Source organism: Enhydra lutris, unplaced genomic scaffold (genome assembly GCF_002288905.1).
Source record: "Enhydra lutris kenyoni isolate GAN:26980312 unplaced genomic scaffold, ASM228890v2 scaffoldscaffold15, whole genome shotgun sequence".
In the NCBI taxonomy this organism is placed as follows: domain Eukaryota; kingdom Metazoa; phylum Chordata; class Mammalia; order Carnivora; family Mustelidae; genus Enhydra; species Enhydra lutris.
This window is the reverse complement of record NW_019154099.1, coordinates 20049740-20062280: the sequence shown is the minus strand read 5'-3', so window position 1 is coordinate 20062280 and position 12541 is coordinate 20049740. Positions and strand designations below refer to the sequence as shown.

Genomic DNA, 12541 nt, shown 5'->3' with positions numbered 1-12541 from the left:
AAAAAAATATATATATATTAGATAAACTAGTTAAAAAACGTTAAAAAAGAAAAGGGTAAAAGTTAAAAAAATTTAGCAGAAGAAGAAAAATAAATTGAAAAAGAAAAAAAATTAAATTAACTGCAAGGCTAAAGAATCATGGGGAGAAAGCCATGAGTTCCGTGCTTTGCTTTCTCCTCCTTTGGAATTACGCTGCTCTCCTTGGTATTGAAACTGTACTCCTTGGTAGGTGAACTTGATCCTGGCTGGGCTTCTTGTTGATCTTCTCGGGGAGGGGCCTTTTGTAGTGATTCTCAAGTGTCTTTGCCCCGGGCGGAGTTGCACAGCCCTTACCAGGGGCCGGTCTGAGTAATCCGCTTGGGTTTGCTTTCGGGAGCTTTTGTTCCCTGAGCGCTTTCCGTAGAGTTCCGGAGGGCGGGAATGAAGATGGCGGCCTCCCAGTCTCCGGCCTGGAGGAGCCGAGAGCCCGGGGCCCCACTCCTCAGTGCGCCCTCAGAGAACAGCGCCGATTTACTCCCGTCGCCCTGCCTCCGGCCGCACTCCGAGCTGACCGAGCCTGCGACCGGTTCAAGGCAACCCCGAGCTTAGAGCTTACTCCTTGGCTCTGTCTCTGTAGCCGGCTTCCCCATTCTAATACCTGTAAGCTCTGCGTCACTCAGACACCCCCGATCCTTCTGTGACCCTGCGGGACCTGAGGCCACGCTGACCCTGCGTGGGCTTCACCGCGGTTAAGCCTCTGGAGCGATGTCCCTCAGCGGAACAGATTTTTAAAAGTCCCGATTTTGTGCTCTGTTGCTCCGCCGCTTGCCGGGAGCCGGCCCCTCCCCCCGCGGTCTATCTTCCCGTCGCTTTGGATTACTTCTCCGCCCGTCCTACCTTTCAGAAAGTGGTTGATTTTCTGTTTCTAGAGTTGCTTTTCTTCTTCTCTTCGATCTCCCGTTGGATTTGTAGGTGTTTGCAATCTTTAGATAAGCCATCCAGCTGATCTCCCGCTACCTGAAGTAGTCTCAGCCTGCTACTTCTCCGCCATCTTGACTCCTCCCCCGGTCTTCTTTTTTAAGTGAGCTTTTATAGCTATAAATTTCCTCTTTGGCACTGCTTTTTCTGTCCTGTAGGTTTTGGGATGCTGTGTTCTCATTTTCCTTTATCTCTCCTCATTTTTTAATTTCCCTTGTGATTTTTTTCTTGGACCCACTGATTTTCTAAGAGTATGTTGTTTAAATTCCTCAAATTTGTATATTTTCCAGTTTTTCATCTTTACTGATTTCTAACTTCATCCTGTTATGGCCAGAGATGATACTTTGTATGATATCTATCCTCTTAGATCTACTGAGACTTAATTTGTGGCCAAAATATCCTACAAAATTTATATCTTGTAAAAAAAATATGTACTTGAAAAGAATTTGTATGATGTTGCTGCTGTTTATGCAGAGTGTCCTGCATATATCTGTGAGATCTAGTAATTTCACTGTGTTGTTCATCAAATCCTCTATGACCTTACTTATCTTTTATCTGGTTATTCTATTCACTGGTAGTGGGGTATTAAGTTTCCAAATATTATTACTGATATTTTTGTCTATTTTCTCCTTCATTTCTATCCATTCTTGCTTTATATATTCTGATGGTCTGTTATTAGGCACATAAGTATTTATAACATCCTCTTGATGCGCTGATCATTTTATTAACACAAAATGTCTTTTGTCTCTTATGAACTTTCTTAATATAAAGTTTATTTGTATGATATTAATATAGCCACTCCTGCTCTCTTTATGTTTGTATTAATATCTTTTTCCATCCATTCACTTTCAAATTCTATGGGTCTTTGGATCTAAAGTGAGTCTCCTATAGATAACATATAGTTAATCATGGTTGTTGTTTTAAATATATTCTGCCAATCTGTATTTTGATTGGAGCTTAAACCACTTATTTTAAAGTAATTACAGGTAAGGGTTTACTCCTGTCACTTTGCTATTTGTTTTCTATTTGTCTGACAGGTTTTTTTTGTCCCTCACTTTCTGAATTACTATCTTCTGCTTAGTTTTTTTACAGTGAAATATTTTCATTCCCTTCTCATTTCCTTTCATGTATAATTTATAGCTTTGTGTGTTTGTGTTACAATGGAAATTACAATTAACATCCTGGAGTTATAACACTTTAATTTTTTAATTTATATAATCTCAATAATATACAAAAACTATTCCTTTGATAACTCTTCCCACCTACTTCAGTTGTCACAAAACTATATCTTCAGACATAGTGTGTCTAATAACACAAGCTAATAATAACTTTCAAAAGCATTAGTCTCTTACATAGAAAACAAAATGTGAAATTGCAAACCAAAGTTACAAAACTAGTTTACAATTATCCATGTATTTACTTTTACTGCAATCTATATATGCTCATATCACTTTGATTTACCACTTAATGTCCTTTCACTTAAACGTGCAAGTCTCCATTTAATACTTCTACAGAGCACATCTGGTGAAATGGGCTCCCTCTGCTTTTATCTGGAAACTATTAATTTCTTCCTCACTTCTGAAGAACAACTTTTTGGATATAGGATTTTTGGTTGACAGTTTTTATTTTCTTTTAAAATCAGCCCACTATCTTCAGCCCTCCAAAATTTCTGATGAGAACTTTGTTAATCTAATTGATGATTCCTTGTATGGGATGAGTCACTTCTCTCTTGATGCTTTCAAGATAGCCTCTTTGTCAATAGCTTTTAAAATTTTGATTATAATGTGTCTTGGTATGGGTATCTTTGATTTCATCATACTTGGAAGTTTGTAGAGCTTTTTGGATGTTTACATTCATATATCTCATCAAATATGGAAATGATCTGCTGTTGTTTCAAATATTCTCTCTACTCTTTCTTCTCTTCCATTCTCCTCTAAGACTCCCACTAAAAAATGTTTATTCATTTGATGAATTCTGTTCACCTTTTTCATTTTTCTATTCCTCAGAATCAATAATTTCAGTTGTGCCATCTTTGTGTTCCTGATTCTTTATTCTACCTCTGTACATGAGCCCATGAATCCTTCTAGTGAATTTTTCATTTCAGTTATTGTACTTTCACGATTCAGAATTTCTTTTTCATGCCTTTTTAGGTTTTCTCTTTATTGATATTTCTATTTTTATCATACATTATTTTCTTGACATTCTCCAGCTCTTCTTTTTTAAGCATCTTTAAGACAGTTGTTTTACAGTCTGTCTAGAAATTCTGCCATCAAGTTCTTCTCATATATAATTTCTGTTGTTGTTTTTTTCCCTTTGAATGGTACATACTACTCTGTTTCCTTATATGCCTTATGATTTCTTTTAACTGAAGACTAGATATTTGATTCAATTAATAGGGTAAATCAGGAAATCAGATTATCTCCCTCCCCCAGGGTTTCCTAGGTTTTCTTTGTTTGTTTGGTTGGTTGGTTGTTTTGTTGTTGTTGTTTTTATTAAGGTAGGCTGTCTTAGTGCTGAAAATTAGCCTAAGGCATCTTTTCAGAGACAGCACCTTCCCCTGAACATACCTGCTAACTTTGTAATTTCTCCTGGATATGCAGTTGCTTTTGAATGTCCTCGTCATCAATGTCTGGATCCCAAAAGGGAACAAAGAGCAAAAAGAAGGGGAAAAAAGGAACTGTTTCTTTAAATCCCCTAGGTGTTAACTTACTTGGAGGAGGAAGGACTTGTAAGAATAAGGGGAGATGCAGTAACAATTGCCCCCCTGCCTATTTGTCTACACCTCTGAGATCCTAAGTGTCCTATATCAGCAATCGGAACACTGATCACCAATATTTAAAGAATAGGATCCTTATTGCTTACCCTGGCTTTTACAGTCTGTGAAAAGCTCCTCCAAGAACAAATGCACAGCTACCTGCCACAGGGCTGGAGGATGGGGTATGGGAGGCTACCACTAAACTAACCTGAAATTGACCAAAATTTATCACAGTTTATTGTCCATGCCTTTTTCCCATCTTTATGCACTGCTTAAACTAAATCAGAGTAACATGACTATTAACTCAATAAACTTAAAATGGTATATATCATTACTTGCTTTTCTAATTTTGTATTCTGTACATATTTTCAAATGGCCAGCAAACATATATAGAACAAATTTAAATTTTATTTTTTAAAAATTGAATGATAACTAATCAATTGTAATATTTCATATATAAACCCTAAAATCGTTTAGATAGAAAGCATCTTCAATGTAAAATACTATTACTAGAGACATTTTATGTTGTTAGTCATTTGCAATTATAAAACTATATATCCTTCATTACATTTATTGTTGAATGTATTTAAAAAAAAAAAAAAAAACATTTAAGTGAGGGTCACCTGGGTGACTCAGTCAGTTAAGGGTCTGCCTTGGGCTCAAGTCATGATCCCGGAGTCCTAGGATCCAGTCCAAAGCCTCCCTGCTCTCTGGTCAGCAGGGAGCCTGCTTCTCCCTCTCCCTCTGCCCTTCCCACCCCCTACCCCAGCTCCTGCTTGTTCTCTCTAGTGCTCTCTGTCTCTCTTTCAAACAAAAAGGAGTTTAAAAAAGGAGTTTAAAGACCACCTCCTATTCCTAGGCCAAATGAATCCCAACACAGTTCTCTAAATTCTTCCTTCATTTCTCTAACAAACCACCCTGTACCAAGCACTGCTGAGGCTGTGCAGTTGTAGAGAGCTTAGCGTATTAGACATTTGCACTTTCAGTTGATGTGTTGTGATAAGACAAGGTCTCTGGAGAGAAGATGACTTTCAGCAATTTCCAAAGTCTCTATGGAAAACTGCAGTTCATTTAAATTTTTTTCATAGAATAGAAAGCCAAATTAACCAGTGATAATATCCATGAGTAATCAAATTTTAATAAAACCAACAAAATAAACATCTGGTCTATTTTAAATATTATAATACTATTGCTGTTTTATTTCAACATAAAAATTCATTTCTCTTTTCTAAAACTGTAAGTCTACATGAAAATCTGAAAATATTTGGGAAGTTTTATTTTCTCTTTACCATTTCATTTGTTTTTCTCTTTCATTCTTGGGAATATGATATAGAAGTAGCTTAAAATGTGATATGGTCTACCTCTTTGTCTCCTAAATTATTCAAGAATAGAAATATCAATTCAGGCAACAAGAATATGTTGCTTTAGGTTAGTATACAGGAAAAAGAGATAGTAGAAAAACAAATTTAAAAAGCATACATATTTTGGAAAATACCTGAGGAAAATGCTGTGTTTTACCCATTTCAATACTACCACAATCTGATAACCCAATTGATGTTATAGCTGTGAAATGAATATTTAATTTCCTTCTACCTTGGACTGAAGTTTTACATTTTTCTTGCCCAGGCCAAATCATTTTCATTCCAATGTGAAACCCACTTAAAATAACCATGCATTATAAGAAAGTTTAAGAAAATTTAAAAAGGCAAAACTTTTGTCACAGCTAAAATTTCATTTGTCCTTTCTTTCATTCATTTAATAAATACTCATTGATTTAGCAATAAACTGACATTTCTTTTTTTTTTTTTTAAAGATTTTTTTTTTAATTTATTTATTTGACAGACAGAGATCACAAGAGAGGCAGGCAGAGAGAGAGAGGGGGAACTAGGCTCCCCACTGAGCAGAGAGCCCAATGCAGGGCTTGATCCCAGGACCCTGGGATCATGACCTGAGCCGAAGTCAGAGGCTTAACCCACTGTCCCAATAAACTGACATTTCTAAGAAAACAATAATGATGGAACTACGGTCTTTCCCTCCAGAAAAATATAGTATACTTTAATGGTAGCTGGGTACATAAATGGATTCAAATAAGTAAGTTTACTAAATTGTCAATGGGGCAATGATAAAAGTTTGTATAGTGCCCATTTGGAGCCAGTAACAACAAGCAGTCAATTCTATCTGCAAGAATAGTTTTGCTGTTTCATGATAATGCACTTATTCAGTGCATGTATATGTACTGAATATTTGTAACTCAAAGCATGCACAAATATAAATAAGCCATAAGAAGACAGAATTATCCAAAGGGGTACTACATGATATTTCACAACAGAGCTTTTCAGATTCTGACAACATAGGCAAAAAAGTAGCTGTCAGTTTCCATACTGGCATTACTTTTTTAAACTTATGCTAAATTAAATGTCAAGGTAAATAGCCAAAGGATAGATAAATAGATATGCGTTTTAATCAAAATGATAATAGAATTTTTAATGTATTTCCCCATTGAGCTGTTTTATCCTTTCATCTATAAAGTAGTATTTTTTTCTTCTATGCTACCTGTGATCTCTTCCATAATGATAACTTTGTCTATCCCACTCAATTTGATATTTCTCTAATCCTTAATTTATCACATTGTCTCAATCTACTTAATATCTCTTTTTCCTTGTGATTTCTGCCTTAGCTTGACATTTTCCAAAACCCAAAGGTAAAAATATGTTAAATTCAACACTTATAAATAATTCCATCAATATTGGAAACAAATGAGAGCAACAGTGGCTATACTTCTATCAGAAAAAAGTTATGTTAAGACAAAAACTGCCACAAGAGACAAAGAACATTATATAATGATAAAAAGGTCAATTCACCAAGAAGATGAAACAATTATAAATATAAAGACATGCAACATCAAAATGCCTAAATATATAAAGCAGACATTACCAAAAATGAAAACAGAGAGAGCCACAAAATAATATTAGAAGACTTCAATACACTTTTAATAATGCATATAACATGCAGAAAGTCAATAAAGACATAGTGGATTTGAACATCATTACAGATCAAATGGACCTAACAGACATACTCAGAACATTCTATCCAATGGCAGGGACAGATATACATTCCTTTCAACTGCTCATAGAACATTCTTCAGTATAGATCACATGTTAGGTTAAAAATAAAGTTTTAACAAATTTACAAAGATGGAAATCACAGCAAGAATCTTTTTCCAACTACCATCAAATGAGGCTAGAAATCAACAGAAGAAAAACTTGAAAATTCAAAATATGTGAAAATTAAACCATACACTCTTGAACCAATGGTTCAAAGAAGAAATCATACAGAAAACTAGAAAATATCCCAAGACAAATGAAAACAAAGTATTACATATCAAAATGTATATGATGCAGTAAAAGCAGTACTAAGAAGGAATTTTATAGCATTAAATTTCCATGTTAAAAAAACCCTCAAACTATCTAATTTTATGCCTCAAGGAATAAGAACAATAACAGTCTAAGCTAAAAGTTAACAGAAGAATGGAAATAATAAAGATTAGAGCACACATAAACAAAACAGAAGACAAAAAATAGAAAAAAATCAAGTTTACAAAGTCAAGTTTTTTTAAAAAAAAACTAAACAAATTTTGGCTAAACTGAGAAAAAAAGGTGAAAACTCAAATGATATTGGAAATACGAGACATTACAACTGATACCATAGATATAATAAAGGATCACAAAAGACCACTATGAACAACTATATGCCAACAAATTGGATAACTTAGTGGAAATGGATAAATTCCTAGAAATATAAAACCCACCAAGACTGAATTGTGAAAAAATAAAACACCTATACAGATCAATAATGAGTAAGGAGATTGAATCAATAATTAAGCCTCCCAACAAAGAAAAGCCTCACTGCTATATTCTACTAAACACTTAAATGAAGAATTAATGTCAATCCTTCTCAAATTTGGCCAAAAACTGAAGAGGAAAGAACACTATCAAACTTATGATCTTGATACCAAATCCAGACAAAGACACTACAAAAACAAACAAATAAACAAACAAAAACCAAGCAAAAGAAAAGCAAAGGCCAACATTCCTAATAAGCACAGATGCAAAAATGCTCAACAAAATGTCAGCAAACTGAATTCACCAAGACTTTATAAGGATCATACACCATGACCAAAGAGGATTTATCTATGGAATGTAAGGATGGTTCAACATATGAAAATTAATAAATATGACCCACTACATTAACAAAATAAAGGATAAAAATCATATGATCATTTCAACAGATGCAAAAACATTATTTGACAAAATTCAACACTTTTATTATTTATCTATTCCTGAACTAGGAATAGAATAGAATTAAAACAAAATAATAAAGGTCATGTGTGAAATTTCATAGCTAACATACTCATTGTTGAAATACTGAAAGCTTTTCCTCTAAAATCAAGAACAAGGCAAAGATAACCCTTTCCACTAATTTTATATCACACATTACTATAAATCCTAACCACAGCAATTGAGAAAGAAATAAATGATACCTAATTTGGAAAGAAGTAAAATTTCCTCTCTTTGGAGATGACATGATTTTGTATACAGAAAACCCTAATGACTCCACTAAAAAGATTATTAGTATCAATAAATGAATTCAGTAAAGTTCAAGGATACAATATCAACATACAAAAATCAGTTACATTTCTATACACTAAGACCAACTCTTAAAATTCAAAAATTAAAAAATTTTTAAGAATTAAAAGAAAAATCCCATCTACAACAGCATCAAAAAGAATGATACTTTAATGTAAATATAATTAAGAATATAAAAGATTTATTTATATCTGAAAATTATGAAATATTGCTGAAAGAAATTAAAGAAAACACAAATAAGTGGGAGGATACCCCAAGTTTATGGATAGAAACAAACCCAGAAACAAACATTCTGTCAACTCTTCTTTGACAAGAGTGCCAAGAACTCATAAGGATAGTCTCTTCAACAAATGGTGCTGGGAAAACTGGATATACATATGCAAAACAATGAAACTGGTGTTTTATACTATACACAAAACCCAACTCAAAATGGATTAAAGACTTAACTAAAGACATAAAACTTGTAGGTATAAACCTTCCCAAAGAAAACACAGGCAAAAGCTTTAAGGCATTGGTTTTGTTAGCAATGATTTCTTGGATATGACACCAGAAAAACAGACATTAGAAGCAAAAATAGGCAAATGAGATTAAAGGAAAGCAAAAATCTTCTACCCCAAAAAGAAAACCATAAGCACAATTAAAGGACAACCTACGGAATGGAAGAAAATATTTTGCAAATCATGTATCTGATATGGGGTTACTGAACAAAACACATAAAGATGTTCAACTCAATACCAAAACAAAACTAAACAAACAAAACAAACAAACAAACAAACAAAAAACACAAAATATAAAACCAGAAGAAACCCCCAAAACAACAACAAACAAAAACTGGCCAAATAGCTTGATTAAAAAATGCACAAAGAACCTTAATAGACATTTCTCCACAAAAGATACACAAATGGCCAACAAGCATATAAGAAGAAGCTCAATATGATTAATCATCAGAGAAATAGCAATCAACATCATAATTATATGTCCCTTCACAACTGGTAGGATGGCTATTATCAAAAATAAAAATTAAAAATAACAAGTGTTTGTGAGGATGTGGAGAAACTGTAACTCTCAATACTGTTGGTAGACAATAAAATGTTGAGGCCACTGTAGGAAACAGTATGATGCTTCCTGAAAAAAAATTAAATATAGAACTATCATTAGCTCTAGCAATCCTACAGAAGTAGGGTATGTATCCAAAAGAACTGAAATCAAGATCTGCACTCCCATGGTTATTGCAGCATTATTTACAATAGCCAAGCTATGGGAACAACCTAAATTCCCACTGCTAAAATCAAAACAAATACATACCAGCACTGAAAACTCTCTGAGCAGATAAAAGCAGCTTGGTCATATAAAGTATAATTAAACTTATTTTGCAAAACTAGCTTGACCCCGGTCTTTTCTTATTTATGCTTCTGGAAATCATAAACAAAACTTACATTGTCTCCCAAGGTTAGTATGAAATAACTACTGACCAATTACCTATCATTTAGGAAAATTAAAATATTATAACCAATTTCCGTAAAGAATAAACATTTAATGCCGTCTCACTATATAAGCCACTTTTATAACAACATATTCCTGAATTTTCTTTTATGTTTTGGCTTCAGTGCTCCCAGTTCACAAACTATCTTTTTGGTGTGTGCACAATAAACTTCGACAAATTGCTGCTTTGGTGACTCACTGGTTTTACTTCTGCTGTTTGAACTTTCGACACCATTGAAAGATTGATGGATAAAGAAAATGAGGCATTTACATGCAAAATAACATTATTCAACCTTAAACAAGAATGAAATTCTGCTATTTGCAATAACATGCATGAATCAATTGGCCATTATGCTAAGTGAAAATAGCCAGGCACAGGACAGCAAATCAGGAATGATCTCACCTATATTAAGTATCAAAATGGCCAAACTCAGGAGTACCTGGGTGGCTCTGCTGGTTAAGCGTCTGCCTTACTTCTGATCATGATCCTGGAGTTCCAGGATCCAGCCCCATCTCAGGCTCCCTGCTCAGTGGGAAGTCTGCTTCTCCCTCTCTCCCTCACCCCACTCTCCTGTTCTCACTCTCTGTCTCTCTCTCTCAGATAAATAAATAAAGTCTTTTTAAAAATGGCCAAACTCAGAAACAAATGGTTTTTAGGGGCGGGACAGAAAGATATGGAGAGTTCTGTTCAAAGGGTATAAAGTTTCAGTTACACAGGGTAAATAAGTTCTAGAGATCTACTGAACAATATTATGCCTATAATTAACAATACAGTATTGTACACTTTGTTCAGAGGGTGTACGCCTTAAGTTTTCTTACTCCAATAAAGACAAAAACTATCACTTAAATTTTTCAAACTTAAAAAACTAATACCTACTTGAAAACAACGTAAGACCTCCCGCTACTGCTGATGTGAAGAGGAGGAGGCTCCCAGAAAAGGGAAAAGAGAGGTGGAGCCGGAGGAGCCAGGAGAAGAGCTAAACACCTGCCTGCCAAGCCTTGCCACGACCAAACCTCCGAAAGCAGGAACCAGGTTGATAGCACGCGCCGCTGGGTGTTTAAGCCTGTGCGTCTAAAGAGAGGGCTGCGCGCGCAACCAGCGCCTGGAGGAGGCGGGGCCGAACGCCCCCGCCCGCCTAGCTGAGCGGAAACTGCGGGTGGTCCCTTCTCATCCCCTCGCTCTGCACTGCTTTCACGCAGGAACAGTTCCACGTAGGCATCAGCTCCTTTAAAAGGAGCTTCGTTCCAACCACGGTGGAATCCAGACCTCGGAAAAAGAACAGAAAGAAACTCGTGATTAGGTACAAATGAAATAGTCTTAATGAACAAGCCAGTGAGGAGATTTTGAAAGTAGAATAAAGATCTAGCAAACTCTGCCAGCCGTTTGGTTTGGTTTGGTTTGGTTTGGTTTTTCAGAAGAGGCCGAATTGAGCACGGTAATCCCAAATTTGGATGCAATCACATTTGTCAACCAATCACAAGTGTCTGCCTGCTTGGGGAGGAGGATGAAGAAGCACTATTTAACAAGAGTTGAAATCACAGAATTTAGAAGATATTAAATTAGGTTACAGAATCAATTTTTATTTTGATGAAAACCCTTGTTTCCAAAACAAAGTCTCTACAAAGAATTTCATGTGAATGAGAGTAGTAGTAATCCATCTTCAAAGTCACTGAAATCAAATGTAAATTTGGAAAGGATTTACTGAAATGTTCAAGTCATACACAAAATAAAGCCAGCGGAAAGAGACAGCATAAGGAACCAGAACATTGCTTAACCGGATTTACTGACCATTCTGATGCAAGTGCAAATGTGTTCGGAGAGGTCATCAAAGATATTTGGCCAAATCCATTACAGTATAGTTTCTGACATGGATGATTAATAAAAGCAAGGAGAAGAAAATGATGAAGAAGAAAAAGCATTGGAAGTTACTGATAGAGGGCATGAAGTTGAAGGTAAAGAAGATGAAGGTGATGATAGGGGAGGTTAGAGAGGTTGATGAAGGAGATGACTAATTAACACTGATGGATTCCATCAGTGTTTGGATTTTTAAAATTTTCTCCAATCCCTGGGAACAAGTTGCAGTTGTTGTTGTTGTTGTTTTTCTTTTTTTCCTTCTTTCTTGTTTTTTTCTTGTGTCTTGTGACCCCATTTTTGAGTTTTTTTGAGGCAAGAATTTCCTTTTTACCATGGTTCTCAATTGGGGGTGGGGTATGCCTGGAGCAGAATATAGTGGGAAAAGAATCTCTACCCTTTTCTGTTCCAAATTCATTTTTGTACCTTCCAGTCTCAATAAAAAAAACTCAAAAAAAAAAAAAAAAAAACCACTATGGAATCAACACCACCCTGCTCTGTGGGAAAAAAGATAACCCTCTGCTTCCTTATTTCTTCCTTATCTCCCTGTGTAGCAGTGCATCAAATTCTGTTTTCCTCTTTCTTCTGTGTATTAGGCTCAGAGATTACAGTGCCTCTCTATATGAAAATGGACAGTTAGCACTTGCTACATGTATCTGTCTACTTTCTCTTGACAAAAAAAAAAAAAAGAAAAAAACGTTAAAAACTGGAGCTGTAGGAGCACCTGGGTGGCACAGAGGGTTAAGCCTCTGCCTTCGGCTAAGGTCATGATCTCGGGGTTCTGGGATCGAGCCCCACATCTGGCCCTCTGCTCAGCAGGAAGCCTGCCCCCCTCCCCCGCTTGCCTCT

At 35.5% G+C, this 12541-nt stretch overlaps 1 pseudogene; it reads left to right on the top strand.

Moving 5' to 3' along the window:
- Positions 1-11828, top strand: part of LOC111146865 — a 118635-nt pseudogene extending 106807 nt beyond the window's left edge.
- The last annotated feature ends 713 nt before the right edge of the window (positions 11829-12541 follow it).